The following is a 15429-nucleotide window of genomic DNA, read 5'->3' on the forward strand; positions in this document are numbered from 1 at the left end:
GCTGTGGTAGACTGCTGTGGTAGACTGATGTGGTAGACTGCTGTGGTGGACTGCTGTGGTAGACTGCTGTGGTAGACTGCTGTGGTGGACTGCTGTGGTGGACTGCTGTGGTAGACTGCTGTGGTAGACTGCTGTGGTAGACTGCTGTGGTAGACTGCTGTGGTAGACTGCTGTGGTAGACTGCTGTGGTAGACTGCTGTGGTAGACTGCTTTAAAGTTGGCCACCATTTTGTTGTTGTAGTTAAAGTGATTTCAGACATGTCCTGAGGGAACTGAATCGCTGTGTCTGTTAAAGTCAGTCAGGAACCTTGTTTCATGTTCATTACAGACAAAAACCAAACCCTGGCAATGACAATGTGAGTGTATGCAATTACTGTCTCTCTCACTGCTTGTTCTCTTCTTCTTCAGTCACCCTCTGTCCTACTCAGTCCTTCTTCTCTCCTCGCTTTCACTGTCACTCTCCCCCTGTGTCCTCTCGTTTCCTCCCTGTGTCCTCTCGTTTCCTCCCTGGTCCTCCTTTCTCTCAGAGTTCCAGTCAGTTACTGTCACTCCTCCTCCTCCTCCTCTTCCTCTTCCTCCTCCCATAAAGGATTGTTTCATACTAAAACCTACTGTGTCGTAATCCACACAACACAGGCATTGCTTTGGGTAATTTAAATAAATCCTGAATTCCACTCTCCAAAATGTTTTTTTTTGTTGTTGTTGTTTTTGTAAACCTTATCTTTGTTAATATAGGACAGGGGTATTCAACTCTGACCCTACGAGGTCTGGAGCCTGCTGGTGTTCTGTTCTACCTGATCATTAATATCACCCACCTGGTGTCCCAGGTCTAAATCAGGCCTTGAACATTAATATCACCCCACCTGGTGTCCCAGGTCTAAATCAGGCCCTGATCATTAATATCACCCCACCTGTTGTCCCAGGTCTAAATCAGGCCCTGATCATTAATATCACCCCACCTGGTGTCCCAGGTCTAAATCAGGCCCTGATCATTAATATCACCCCACCTGTTGTCCCAGGTCTAAATCAGGCCCTGGTCATTAATATCACCCCACCTGGTGTCCCAGGTCTAAATCAGGCCCTGATCATTAATATCACCCCACCTGGTGTCCCAGGTCTAAATCAGGCCCTGATCATTAACATCACCCCACATGGTGTCCCAGGTCTAAATCAGGCCCTGATCATTAATATCACCCCACCTGGTGTCCCAGGTCTAAATCAGGCCCTTGAACATTAACATCACCCACCTGGTGTCCCAGGTCTAAATCAGGCCCTGATCATTAATATCACCCCACCTGGTGTCCCAGGTCTAAATCAGGCCCTGATCATTAATATCACCCCACCTGGTGTCCCAGGTCTAAATCAGGCCCTGATCATTAATATCACCCACCTGGTGTCCCAGGTCTAAATCAGGCCCTGATCATTAATATCACCCCACCTGGTGTCCCAGGTCTAAATCAGGCCCTGATCATTAATATCACCCACCTGGTGTCCCAGGTCTAAATCAGGCCCTGATCATTAATATCACCCCACCTGGTGTCCCAGGTCTAAATCAGGCCCTGATCATTAACATCACCCCACATGGTGTCCCAGGTCTAAATCAGGCCCTGATCATTAACATCACCCCACATGGTGTCCCAGGTCTAAATCAGGCCCTGATCATTAATATCACCCCACCTGGTGTCCCAGGTCTAAATCAGGCCCTTGAACATTAACATCACCCACCTGGTGTCCCAGGTCTAAATCAGGCCCTGATCATTAATATCACCCCACCTGGTGTCCCAGGTCTAAATCAGGCCCTGATCATTAATATCACCCCACCTGGTGTCCCAGGTCTAAATCAGGCCCTGATCATTAATATCACCCCACCTGGTGTCCCAGGTCTAAATCAGGCCCTGATCATTAATATCACCCCACCTGGTGTCCCAGGTCTAAATCAGGCCCTGATCATTAATATCACCCCACCTGGTGTCCCAGGTCTAAATCAGGCCCTGATCATTAATATCACCCCACCTGGTCCTTAATTAGAGGGCAACAATGAAAACAGGCAGTGGAACAGTTGTTGTTGTTGATACAGAATATGCTTCCTAGTAAAGCCACTTTTAGGCTTTGAGTTCTGTTATGTTACGAGTTCTAATGTACAGGAAAGTATTCAGACCCCTTGACTTTTTTTAACCTGTTTTGTAGCGTTACAGCCTTATGCTAAAATTGATTACATTATTTTTTTTCTCTCATAAACCTACACACAATAACCCATAGCGGCATAGAAAAAAAACTGGTTTTTAGACATTTATTTTGCTAATGTATTAAAAAAAATCTACAGAAATCACATTTACATAAGTATTCAGACCCTTTACACCTGCACCTTTGGCAGTAATTACAGCCTTGAGGGTTCAAGTCCGGGCTCTGGCTGGGCCACTCAAGGACATTCAGAGACTTATCCCCGAAGCAGCTCCTGCGTTGTCTTGGCTGTGTGCTTAGGTTCATTGTCCTGTTGGATGGTGAACCTTCGCCCCAGGCTGAGGTCTTGAGCCATTCCGTAAAAACCCTGTCTCCTGTCTCTGTTTACGTGTAGGTATGTACGGCAGGACCAAATCGGAAAGACATGAGAAAGCCCATGTAATGCTTTGCAGGTTAGCAGTAAAACCTTGAAATCAGCCCTAACCTAAACAGGAAGCCAGTGTAGAGAGGCTAGCACTGGAGTAATATGATCAAATGTTTTGGTTCTAGTCAGGATTCTAGCAGCCGTATTTAGCACCAACTGAAGTTTATTTAGTGCTTTATCCGGTAGCCGGAAAGTAGAGCATTGCAGTAGTCTAACCCAGAAGTGACAAAAGCATGGATTAATTTTTCTGCATCATTTTTGGACAGAGAGTTTCTGATTTTTGCAATGTTACGTAGATGGAAAAAAGCTGTCCTTGAAATGGTCTTGATATGTTCTTCAAAAGAGAGTTCAGGGTCCAGAGTAACACAGAGGTCCTTCAGTTTTATTTGAGACGGCTGCTCTAACTGAGGTTGATTTGTCAGCAGGTTTTCATCAAGGATTTCTCTGTTCTTTGCTCCATTCATCTTTGCCTCGATCCCGACGAAAACAACCCCACAGCATGATGCTGCCACCACCATTCTTCATCATAGGGAAGGTGCCAGGTTTCCTCCAGACATGATGCTGCCACCACCATGCTTCATCATAGGGAAGGTGCCAGGTTTCCTCCAGACATGATGCTGCCACCACCATGCTTCATCGTAGGGAAGGTGCCAGGTTTCCTCCAGACATGATGCTGCCACCACCATGCTTCATCGTAGGGAAGGTGCCAGGTTTCCTCCAGACATGATGCTGCCACCACCATGCTTCATCATAGGGAAGGTGCCAGGTTTCCTCCAGATGTGACTCTTGCCATTCAGGACAAAATAGTTTAATCTTGGTTTCATCAGACCAGAGAATCTTGTTTTCATGGTCTGAGAGTCTTTAGGTGCCTTTTGGCAAACTCCAAGCGTGCTTTCATGTGCCTTTTACTGAGTGGTTTCCGTCTGGCCACTCTACCATAAAGGCCTGATTGGTGGAGTGCTGAAGGGATGGTTGTTCTGGAAGGTTCTCCCATCTCCACAGAGGAACTCTAGAGCTCTGTCAGAGTGACCATTAGGTTCTTGGTCACCTCCCTGACAAAGGCCCTTCTCCCCCGATTGCTCAGTTTGGCCAGGTGGCCAGCTCTAGGAAGAGTCTTGGTGGTTCCAAACTTCTTCCATTTAAGAATGATGGAGGCCACTGTGTTCTTGGGGACCTTCAATGCTGCAGAAACGTTTTGGTACCCTTCCCCAGATCTGTGCCTTGACAAAATCCTGTCTCGGAGCTCTACGGACAATTCCTTCGACCTCATGGCTTGGTTTTTGCTCTGACATGCACTGTCAACTGTGGGACCTTATATAGACAGGTGTGTGCCTTTCCAAATCATGTCCAATCAATAGCATTTACCACAGGTGGACTCCAATCAAGTTGTAGAAACATCTCAAGGATGATCAATGGAAACAAGATGCACCTGAGCTCAATTTCAAGTTTCATAGCGAAGGGTCTGAATACTTACCTAAATGTCATATTTCAGTTTTGTATTGTTAATGCATTTGCAGCATCGTTCATCGTCATTATGGGGTATTGTGATGTCATTATGGGGTATTGTGATGTCATTATGGGGTATTGTGATGTCATTATGGGGTATTGTGATGTCATTATGGGGTATTGTGATGTCATTATGGGGTATTGTGATGTCATTATGGGGTATTGTGATGTCATTATGGGGTATTGTGATGTCATTATGGGGGTATTGTGATGTCATTATGGGGTATTGTGATGTCATTATGGGGGTATTGTGATGTCATTATGGGGTATTGTGATGTCATTATGGGGTATTGTGATGTCATTATGGGGGTATTGTGATGTCATTATGGGGTATTGTGATGTCATTATGGGGGTATTGTGATGTCATTATGGGGTATTGTGATGTCATTATGGGGTATTGTGATGTCATTATGGGGTATTGTGATGTCATTATGGGGTATTGTGATGTCATTATGGGGGTATTGTGATGTCATTATGGGGTATTGTGATGTCATTATGGGGGTATTGTGATGTCATTATGGGGTATTGTGAGTAGATTGCTGAGGATTTTGTTTTTCATACATTTTAGAATAAGGCTGTAACGTAACAAAATTTGTGAAAAGTCAAGGGGTCTGAATACTTTCCGAAGGCCCTGTATGTGATTACCGAATCTGTTTGTCTGAGTGAGGGATGGTTATAGATGTTTCTAGTCACACTTTATAAATCAAATATATTTATAAAGCCCTTTTTACATCAGCAGATGTCACAAAGTGCTGCACAGAAACCCAGCCTAAAACCCCAAACAGCAAGCAATGCAGAGGTCGAAGCACGGGGGGGGGGGATGATATCACCAGACCACAAACTTACTACCACAAGTAGTAAGTGACTCAGCCCCTGTAATCAGGTCAGATGCAGAGAATCCCAGTGGAGGGGAACCGGCCAGGCAGAGACAGCAAGGGCGGTTCGTCATGCCAGTGCCTTGCCATTCACCTTCACACCCCTGGGCCATAGGAGTCTTCAGTACAGACTTAAAGGTCAAGACCAAGTCTACGTCTCTCACATGGATAAGCAGACCGTTCCATAAAAATGGAGCTCTATAGGAGAAAACCCTGCCTCCTGCTGTTTGCTTAGAAATTCTAGGGAAAATTAGGAGGCCTGCGTCTTGTGACCGTAGCGTACGTGTAGGTATGTACGGCAGGACCAAATCAGAGAGATAGGTAGGAGCAAGCCCATGTAATGCTTTGTAGCATAGCAGTAAAACCTTGAAATCAGCCCTCGCCTTGACAGGAATCCAGTGTAGAAAGGCAAGCACTGTAGCAATAGGCTTGAATTTTCGGGTTCGAGTCAAGATTCTAGCAGCCGTGTTGAGAACTAGCTGATGTTTATGTAGTTCTTTATCCGGGTAGCCGGAGAATAGAGCGTTGCAGTAGTCTAATATAGAAGTAGCCAGACAGTAGAGTGTTGCAGTAGTCTAATATAGAAGTAGCCAGACAGTAGAGCATTGCAGTAGTCTAATATAGAAGTAGCCAGACAGTAGAGTGTTGCAGTAGTCTAATATAGAAGTAGCCAGACAGTAGAGTGTTGCAGTAGTCTGATATAGAAGTAGCCAGACAGTAGAGTGTTGCAGTAGTCTAATATAGAAGTAGCCAGACTGTAGAGCATTGCAGTAGTCGTAGTAGTACTTATTGTCAATAAACCATGTTGGACTGGTCACTAGTACAGGACAGTTAACCATGTTGGACTGGTCACTAGTACAGGACAGTTAACCATGTTGGACTGGTCACTAGTACAGGACAGTTAACCATGTTGGACCACTAGTACAGGACAGTTAACCATGTTGGACTGGTCACTAGTACAGGACAGTTAACCATGTTGGACTGGTCACTAGTACAGGACAGTTAACCATGTTGGACTGGTCACTAGTACAGGACAGTTAACCATGTTGGACTGGTCACTAGTACAGGACAGTTAACCATGTTGGACTGGTCACTAGTACAGGACAGTTAACCATGTTGGACTGGTCACTAGTACAGGACAGTTAACCATGTTGGACTGGTCACTAGTACAGGACAGTTAACCATGTTGGACTGGTCACTAGTACAGGACAGTTAACCATGTTGGGCCACTAGTACAGGACAGTTAACCATGTTGGGTCACTAGTACAGGACAGTTAACCATGTTGGACTGGTCACTAGTACAGGACAGTTAACCATGTTGGGCCACTAGTACAGGACAGTTAACAATGTTGGGTCACTAGTACAGGACAGTTAACCATGTTGGACTGGTCACTAGTACAGGACAGTTAACCATGTTGGACTGGTCACTAGTACAGGACAGTTAACCATGTTGGGCCACTAGTACAGGACAGTTAACCATGTTGGACTGGTCACTAGTACAGGACAGTTAACCATGTTGGGCCACTAGTACAGGACAGTTAACCATGTTGGGTCACTAGTACAGGACAGTTAACCATGTTGGGTCACTAGTACAGGACAGTTAACCATGTTGGACTGGTCACTAGTACAGGACAGTTAACCATGTTGGGCCACTAGTACAGGACAGTTAACCATGTTGGGTCACTAGTACAGGACAGTTAACCATGTTGGACCACTAGTACAGGACAGTTAGCCATGTTGGACTGGTCACTAGTACAGGACAGTTAACCATGTTGGACTGGTCACTAGTACAGGACAGTTAACCATGTTGGACTGGTCACTAGTACAGGACAGTTAACCATGTTGGACTGGTCACTAGTACAGGACAGTTAACCATGTTGGGCCACTAGTACAGGACAGTTAACCATGTTGGGTCACTAGTACAGGACAGTTAACCATGTTGGACTGGTCACTTGTACAGGACAGTTAACCATGTTGGACTGGTCACTTGTACAGGACAGTTAACCATGTTGGACTGGTCACTAGTACAGGACAGTTAACCATGTTGGACCACTAGTACAGGACAGTTAACCATGTTGGACTGGTCACTAGTACAGGACAGTTAACCATGTTGGGCCACTAGTACAGGACAGTTAACCATGTTGGACTGGTCACTAGTACAGGACAGTTAACCATGTTGGACTGGTCACTAGTACAGGACAGTTAACCATGTTGGGCCACTAGTACAGGACAGTTAACCATGTTGGACTGGTCACTAGTACAGGACAGTTAACCATGTTGGGCCACTAGTACAGGACAGTTAACCATGTTGGACTGGTCACTAGTACAGGACAGTTAACCATGTTGGACTGGTCACTAGTACAGGACAGTTAACCATGTTGGACCACTAGTACAGGACAGTTAACCATGTTGGACTGGTCACTAGTACAGGACAGTTAACCATGTTGGACAACTAGTACAGGACAGTTAACCATGTTGGACTGGTCACTAGTACAGGACAGTTAACCATGTTGGACTGGTCACTAGTACAGGACAGTTAACCATGTTGGACTGGTCACTAGTACAGGACAGTTAACCATGTTGGACTGGTCACTAGTACAGGACAGTTAACCATGTTGGACTGGTCACTAGTACAGGACAGTCAACCATGTTGGACTGGTCACTAGTACAGGACAGTTAACCATGTTGGACTGGTCACTAGTACAGGACAGTTAACCATGTTGGACTGGTCACTAGTACAGGACAGTTAACCATGTTGGACCACTAGTACAGGACAGTTAACCATGTTGGGTCACTAGTACAGGACAGTTAACCATGTTGGACTGGTCACTTGTACAGGACAGTTAACCATGTTGGACTGGTCACTAGTACAGGACAGTTAACCATGTTGGACCACTAGTACAGGACAGTTAACCATGTTGGACTGGTCACTAGTACAGGACAGTTAACCATGTTGGGCCACTAGTACAGGACAGTTAACCATGTTGGACTGGTCACTAGTACAGGACAGTTAACCATGTTGGGCCACTAGTACAGGACAGTTAACCATGTTGGACTGGTCACTAGTACAGGACAGTTAACCATGTTGGGCCACTAGTACAGGACAGTTAACCATGTTGGACTGGTCACTAGTACAGGACAGTTAACCATGTTGGACCACTAGTACAGGACAGTTAACCATGTTGGACTGGTCACTAGTACAGGACAGTTAACCATGTTGGACAACTAGTACAGGACAGTTAACCATGTTGGACTGGTCACTAGTACAGGACAGTTAACCATGTTGGACTGGTCACTAGTACAGGACAGTTAACCATGTTGGACTGGTCACTAGTACAGGACAGTTAACCATGTTGGACGGGTCACTAGTACAGGACAGTTAACCATGTTGGACTGGTCACTAGTACAGGACAGTCAACCATGTTGGACTGGTCACTAGTACAGGACAGTTAACCATGTTGGACTGGTCACTAGTACAGGACAGTTAACCATGTTGGACTGGTCACTAGTACAGGACAGTTAACCATGTTGGACCACTAGTACAGGACAGTTAACCATGTTGGGTCACTAGTACAGGACAGTTAACCATGTTGGACTGGTCACTTGTACAGGACAGTTAACCATGTTGGACTGGTCACTAGTACAGGACAGTTAACCATGTTGGACCACTAGTACAGGACAGTTAACCATGTTGGACTGGTCACTAGTACAGGACAGTTAACCATGTTGGGCCACTAGTACAGGACAGTTAACCATGTTGGACTGGTCACTAGTACAGGACAGTTAACCATGTTGGGCCACTAGTACAGGACAGTTAACCATGTTGGACTGGTCACTAGTACAGGACAGTTAACCATGTTGGGCCACTAGTACAGGACAGTTAACCATGTTGGACTGGTCACTAGTACAGGACAGTTAACCATGTTGGACTGGTCACTAGTACAGGACAGTTAACCATGTTGGACCACTAGTACAGGACAGTTAACCATGTTGGACTGGTCACTAGTACAGGACAGTTAACCATGTTGGACAACTAGTACAGGACAGTTAACCATGTTGGACTGGTCACTAGTACAGGACAGTTAACCAGGTCACTAGTACAGGACAGTTAACCATGTTGGACCACTAGTACAGGACAGTTAACCATGTTGGACTGGTCACTAGTACAGGACAGTTAACCATGTTGGACTGGTCACTAGTACAGGACAGTTAACCATGTTGGACTGGTCACTAGTACAGGACAGTTAACCATGTTGGACGGGTCACTAGTACAGGACAGTTAACCATGTTGGACTGGTCACTAGTACAGGACAGTCAACCATGTTGGACTGGTCACTAGTACAGGACAGTTAACCATGTTGGACTGGTCACTAGTACAGGACAGTTAACCATGTTGGACTGGTCACTAGTACAGGACAGTTAACCATGTTGGACCACTAGTACAGGACAGTTAACCATGTTGGACTGGTCACTAGTACAGGACAGTTAACCATGTTGGGCCACTAGTACAGGACAGTTAACCATGTTGGACTGGTCACTAGTACAGGACAGTTAACCATGTTGGACCACTAGTACAGGACAGTTAACCATGTTGGACCACTAGTACAGGACAGTTAACCATGTTGGGTCACTAGTACAGGACAGTTAACCATGTTGGACTGGTCACTAGTACAGGACAGTTAACCATGTTGGACCACTAGTACAGGACAGTTAACCATGTTGAACTGGTCACTAGTACAGGACAGTTAACCATGTTGGACTGGTCACTAGTACAGGACAGTTAACCATGTTGGACCACTAGTACAGGACAGTTAACCATGTTGGGTCACTAGTACAGGACAGTTAACCATGTTGGACCACTAGTACAGGACAGTTAACCATGTTGAACTGGTCACTAGTACAGGACAGTTAACCATGTTGGACTGGTCACTAGTACAGGACAGTTAACCATGTTGGACTGGTCACTAGTACAGGACAGTTAACCATGTTGAACTGGTCACTAGTACAGGACAGTTAACCATGTTGGACTGGTCACTAGTACAGGACAGTTAACCATGTTGGGCCACTAGTACAGGACAGTTAACCATGTTGGACTGGTCACTAGTACAGGACAGTTAACCATGTTGGACGGGTCACTAGTACAGGACAGTTAACCATGTTGGACTGGTCACTAGTACAGGACAGTCAACCATGTTGGACTGGTCACTAGTAGAGGACAGTCAACCATGTTGGACTGGTCACTAGTACAGGACAGTTAACCATGTTGGACTGGTCACTAGTACAGGACAGTTAACCATGTTGGACCACTAGTACAGGACAGTTAACCATGTTGGACTGGTCACTAGTACAGGACAGTTAACCATGTTGGACCACTAGTACAGGACAGTTAACCATGTTGGACTGGTCACTAGTACAGGACAGTTAAACATGTTGGGCCACTAGTACAGGACAGTTAACCATGTTGGACCACTAGTACAGGACAGTTAACCATGTTGGACTGGTCACTAGTACAGGACAGTTAACCATGTTGGACTGGTCACTAGTACAGGACAGTTAACCATGTTGGACTGGTCACTCGTACAGGACAGTTAACCATGTTGGGTCACTAGTACAGGACAGTTAACCATGTTGGACTGGTCACTAGTACAGGACAGTCAACCATGTTGGACCACTAGTACAGGACAGTTAATCATGTTGGACTGGTCACTAGTACAGGACAGTTAACCATGTTGGACCACTAGTACAGGACAGTTAACCATGTTGGGCCACTAGTACAGGACAGTTAACCATGTTGGGCCTCTAGTACAGGACAGTTAACCATGTTGGACCACTAGTACAGGACAGTTAACCATGTTGGACTGGTCACTAGTACAGGACAGTTAACCATGTTGGACTGGTCACTAGTACAGGACAGTTAACCATGTTGGGCCACTAGTACAGGACAGTTAACCATGTTGGACTGGTCACTAGTACAGGACAGTCAACCATGTTGGACCACTAGTACAGGACAGCTAACCATGTTGGGCTGGTCACTAGTACAGGACAGTTAACCATGTTGGACTGGTCACTAGTACAGGACAGTTAACCATGTTGGAATGGTCACTAGTATAGGACAGTTAACCATGTTGGACTGGTCACTAGTACAGGACAGTTAACCATGTTGGACTGGTCACTAGTACAGGACAGGTAACCATGTTGGACCACTAGTACAGGACAGTTAACCATGTTGGACTGGTCACTAGTACAGGACAGTTAACCATGTTGGACTGGTCACTAGTACAGGACAGTTAACCATGTTGGGCCACTAGTACAGGACAGTTAACCATGTTGGACTGGTCACTAGTACAGGACAGTTAACCATGTTGGACCACTAGTACAGGACAGTTAACCATGTTGGACCACTAGTACAGGACAGTTAACCATGTTGGGCCACTAGTACAGGACAGTTAACCATGTTGGACCACTAGTACAGGACAGTTAACCATGTTGGGCCACTAGTACAGGACAGTTAACCATGTTGGGCCACTAGTACAGGACAGTTAACCATGTTAGACCACTAGTACAGGACAGTTAACCATGTTGGGCCACTAGTACAGGACAGTTAGCCATGTTGGGTCACTAGTACAGGACAGTTAACCATGTTAGGTCACTAGTACAGGACAGTTAACCATGTTGGACTGGTCACTAGTACAGGACAGTTAACCATGTTGGACCACTAGTACAGGACAGTTAACCATGTTGGACCACTAGTACAGGACAGTTAACCATGTTGGACTGGTCACTAGTACAGGACAGTTAACCATGTTGGACCACTAGTACAGGACAGTTAACCATGTTAGACCACTAGTACAGGACAGTTAACCATGTTGGACTGGTCACTAGTACAGGACAGTTAACCATGTTGGACCACTAGTACAGGACAGTTAACCATGTTAGACCACTAGTACAGGACAGTTAGCCATGTTGGGCCACTAGTACAGGACAGTTAACCATGTTGGGTCACTAGTACAGGACAGTTAACCATGTTAGGCCACTAGTACAGGACAGTTAACCATGTTGGACTGGTCACTAGTACAGGACAGTTAACCATGTTAGGCCACTAGTACAGGACAGTCAACCATGTTAGACCACTAGTACAGGACAGTTAACCATGTTAGACCACTAGTACAGGACAGTTAACCATGTTGGACTGGTCACTAGTACAGGACAGTTAACCATGTTGGACTGGTCACTAGTACAGGACAGTTAACCATGTTGGACTGGTCACTAGTACAGGACAGTTAACCATGTTGGACCACTAGTACAGGACAGTTAACCATGTTGGACCACTAGTACAGGACAGTTAACCATGTTGGACTGGTCACTAGTACAGGACAGTTAACCATGTTGGGCCACTAGTACAGGACAGTTAACCATGTTGGACCACTAGTACAGGACAGTTAACCATGTTGGACCACTAGTACAGGACAGTTAACCATGTTGGGCCACTAGTACAGGACAGTTAACCATGTTGGACTGGTCACTAGTACAGGACAGTTAACCATGTTGGACCACTAGTACAGGACACTTAACCATGTTAGACCACTAGTACAGGACAGTTAACCATGTTGGGCCACTAGTACAGGACAGTTAACCATGTTGGGTCACTAGTACAGGACAGTTAACCATGTTAGGCCACTAGTACAGGACAGTTAACCATGTTGGACTGGTCACTAGTACAGGACAGTTAACCATGTTAGGCCACTAGTACAGGACAGTCAACCATGTTAGACCACTAGTACAGGACAGTTAACCATGTTAGACCACTAGTACAGGACAGTTAACCATGTTGGACTGGTCACTAGTACAGGACAGTTAACCATGTTGGACTGGTCACTAGTACAGGACAGTTAACATTTACATTTACATTTAAGTCATTTAGCAGACGCTCTTATCCAGAGCGACTTACAAATTGGTGCATTCACCTTATGACATCCAGTGGGACAGTCACTTAACAATAGTGCATCTAAAACTTAGGGGGTGGGGTGAGAGGGATTACTTAACCTATCCTAGGTATTCCTTAAAGAGATGGGGTTTCAGGTGTCTCCGGAAGGTGGTGATTGACTCCGCTGTCCTGGCGTCATGAGGGAGTTTGTTCCACCATTGGGGGGCCAGGGCAGCGAACAGTTTTGACTGGGCTGAGCGGGAGCTGTACTTCCTCAGTGGTAGGGAGGCGAGCAGGCCAGAGGTGGATGAACGCAGTGCCCTTGTTTGGGTGTAGGGCCTGATCAGAGCCTGGAGGTACTGAGGTGCCGTTCCCCTCACAGCTCCGTAGGCAAGCACCATGGTCTTGTAGCGGATGCGAGCTTCAACTGGAAGCCAGTGGAGAGAACGGAGGAGCGGGGTGACGTGAGAGAACTTGGGAAGGTTGAACACCAGACGGGCTGCGGCGTTCTGGATGAGTTGAAGGGGTTTAATGGCACAGGCAGGGAGCCCAGCCAACAGCGAGTTGCAGTAATCCAGACGGGAGATGACAAGTGCCTGGATTAGGACCTGTGCCGCTTCCTGTGTGAGGCAGGGTCGTACTCTGCGGATGTTGTAGAGCATGAACCTACAGGAACGGGCCACCGCCTTGATGTTAGTTGAGAACGACAGGGTGTTGTCCAGGATCACGCCAAGGTTCTTGGCGCTCTGGGAGGAGGACACAATGGAGTTGTCAACCGTGATGGCGAGATCATGGAACGGGCAGTCCTTCCCCGGGAGGAAGAGCAGCTCCGTCTTGCCGAGGTTCAGCTTGAGGTGGTGATCCGTCATCCACACTGATATGTCTGCCAGACATGCAGAGATGCGATTCGCCACCTGGTCATCAGAAGGGGAAAGGAGAAGATTAATTGTGTGTCGTCTGCATAGCAATGATAAGAGAGACCATGTGAGGTTATGACAGAGCCAAGTGACTTGGTGTATAGCGAGAATAGGAGAGGGCCAAGAACAGAGCCCTGGGGGACACCAGTGGTGAGAGCGCGTGGTGAGGAGACAGATTCTCGCCACGCCATCTGGTAGGAGCGACCTGTCAGGTAGGACGCAATCCAAGCGTGGGCCGCGCCGGAGATGCCCAACTCGGAGAGGGTGGAGAGGAGGATCTGATGGTTCACAGTATCGAAGGCAGCCGATAGATCTAGAAGGATGAGAGCAGAGGAGAGAGAGTTAGCTTTAGCAGTGCGGAGCGCCTCCGTGATACAGAGAGAGCAGTCTCAGTTGAATGACTAGTCTTGAAACCTGACTGATTTGGATCAAGAAGGTCATTCAGAGAGAGATAGCGGGAGAGCTGGCCAAGGACGGCACGTTCAAGAGTTTTGGAGAGAAAAGAAAGAAGGGATACTGGTCTGTAATTGTTGACATCGGAGGGATCGAGTGTAGGTTTTTTCAGAAGGGGTGCAACTCTCGCTCTCTTGAAGACGGAAGGGACGTAGCCAACGGTCAGGGATGAGTTGATGAGCGAGGTGAGGTAAGGGAGAAGGTCTCCGGAAATGGTCTGGAGAAGAGAGGAGGGGATAGGGTCAAGCGGGCAGGTTGTTGGGCGGCCGGCCGTCACAAGACGCGAGATTTCATCTGGAGAGAGAGGGGAGAAAGAGGTCAGAGCACAGGGTAGGGCAGTGTGAGCAGAACCAGCGGTGTCGTTTGACTTAGCAAACGAGGATCGGATGTCGTCGACCTTCTTTTCAAAATGGTTGACGAAGTCATCTGCAGAGAGGGAGGAGGAGGGGGAGGGGGCGGAGGATTCAGGAGGGAGGAGAAGGTGGCAAAGAGCTTCCTAGGGTTAGAGGCAGATGCTTGGAATTTAGCGTGGTAGAAAGTGGCTTTAGCAGCAGAGACAGAGGAGGAAAATGTAGAGAGGAGGGAGTGAAAGGATGCCAGGTCCGCAGGGAGGCGAGTTTTCCTCCATTTCCGCTCGGCTGCCCGGAGCCCTGTTCTGTGAGCTCGCAATGAGTCATCGAGCCACGGAGCGGGAGGGGAGGACCGAGCCGGCCTGGAGGATAGGGGACATAGAGAGTCAAGGGATGCAGAGAGGGAGGAGAGGAGGGTTGAGGAGGCAGAATCAGGAGATAGGTGGGAGAAGGTTTGAGCGGAGGGAAGAGATGATAGGATGGAAGAGGAGAGAGTAGCGGGGAGAGAGAGCGAAGGTTGGGACGGCGCGATACCATCCGAGTAGGGGCAGTGTGGGAGGTGTTGGATGAGAGCGAGAGGGAAAAGGATACAAGGCAGTGGTCGGAGACTTGGAGGGGAGTTGCAATGAGGTTAGTGGAAGAACAGCATCTAGTAAAGATGAGGTCGAGCGTATTGCCTGCCTTGTGAGTAGGGGGGGAAGGTGAGAGGGTGAGGTCAAAAGAGGAGAGGAGTGGAAAGAAGGAGGCAGAGAGGAAAGAGTCAAAGGTAGACGTGGGGAGGTTAAAGTCGCCCAGAACT

Source organism: Oncorhynchus gorbuscha, unplaced genomic scaffold (genome assembly GCF_021184085.1).
Source record: "Oncorhynchus gorbuscha isolate QuinsamMale2020 ecotype Even-year unplaced genomic scaffold, OgorEven_v1.0 Un_scaffold_1617, whole genome shotgun sequence".
NCBI lineage: Eukaryota > Metazoa > Chordata > Actinopteri > Salmoniformes > Salmonidae > Oncorhynchus > Oncorhynchus gorbuscha.